This window comes from Squalius cephalus (assembly GCF_949319135.1).
Source record: "Squalius cephalus genome assembly, chromosome: 9".
In the NCBI taxonomy this organism is placed as follows: Eukaryota; Metazoa; Chordata; class Actinopteri; order Cypriniformes; family Leuciscidae; genus Squalius; species Squalius cephalus.
Genome location: NC_137130.1, coordinates 10,836,439 through 10,838,197, shown reverse-complemented (window position 1 = coordinate 10,838,197; position 1,759 = coordinate 10,836,439).

Here is a 1,759-nt window from a genome sequence, read left to right as displayed (position 1 = left end):
CACCCAAAATTATTTAAATAAAATAATTAATTATATTTATATTAGTTTCTTTATGCTATATAATTATACCTTTTTTTTTACTTGAATTATATATATATCATAAAATAACTTTTTTTTTTCTTTTGTGAAATGTGACCTGAGCATGTTTTGTGAGATTCTCAGGAGTTTGGTTTGAGCTGCATATTACATTCAATTTTCTGACTGAAATGGCACAATACTGTGTATCATAGAAATATGTGGCAGCTGAGTGGAGATCCATTCTGTCATTGAGTCATGATAAAGTTCCCCTGCCCTATTAAGCTTTATGAAACAGTCATTGACTATTATGACTACTACTAATCTTGAACTATTTAGTGTGTGCCTGACCAATAGTATAGTCTCTGATTGCTGTAGGAGGTACGGAGTATTAGAATTAAAATGAGACTTTAGAGAAACTAAGATGCAACGTACAAGCTGTACACGTTTTGTCACGGGTTGGCTTGAAGCACGCATGCTGAGACGTAGGACTCATTATTTAGAAATATGTAACACTCAGCAAACCAATGTAATCCATAAAAGAGAACTGACAAAGTACTGAACTGAAAAGGGAGTATACACATCACCAATATAACAATGCACAGGTGATAATAATATATAACCAAGGAAACAAACGAGGACATAATCAGTAACCAAGGAATCTGAAACTAAACAGTTCAGGGAAACTAAAGGAAATGAACCAGAATATTAAAATAACCCTGCGTCCGAATATGCCTACTTCCATGCTATTTATAGGCGAAAAACTGTATATGATCCGAGTAGTATGTCCGAAGTCATAGTATTCATAAAACAGTAGGCGAAAAGTACCTGGATGACCTACTACTTCAGGCGAGATTCCGTAGTGCGTGTTTGATGGACACTTTACTATCCCATGAGGCCACGGGAGAGGATTTATGAATGGCAGTGAAGCGATGCAACTGACGCCGTATGTCACATGACAATGACAAAATGGCGGATGTAGTACATCCAAATTTCATTCATATTACATAGAACACACCTTTTTAACCGTTGCAAAGTAAGTTTCAAACCAAATGTAGTACCTACTATATAGTATGCGATTTCGGAAGAGTCCATAACACAAAACACAGCGTGAAAGCTTTATCTGTAAAACATGTTTTTCTTTCATTATTTTCATTGGGCCTGTTTGCAAAAAGCTGTTCACTCACTGTATTTCTACATTGTGAATTGAAGTGCTCAGATGAACAAATCATGCATTCTGCCTTTGCATGTGCAAAACTACTTGGTTGTGCTGATGGTTTATGTAACTATGACTTTTTTCGATTTCATTTTTCTTATTTGACAATTCTCCGTCTCATTGTTATTTGTCTTTTTTTATTCATTGTGATAAATGGCTCCAGACATACTTCTATTTGATGTTAGCACAGTTATTTAAATGTTGTCTGGATCTTGACATTTGCATTTTTTCTCGACTCGTTTCTTGGTACGGTATTACAAATCACAACAGTTCTGCGATCTGACTTGATTACCTTAATTGTGTTGTGTTGTGTGTGCGTTTGTAATGCACAGAGAGAGAACAAAAGCAGTGTTGATACTTATCCTTCAGTGGCTTCATATAGTTGGTTTAATCATATCTGAGTGTTAATACTATATGTTTTACATGTGATTGGTGTGGAAATGACTGGATTGACCCAGTTTCCATCCTTCTTTAAGTTCTACCTGAGAGCAGTTAGCCTATATGAAGAGGTAGCTTTGATAGTAATAA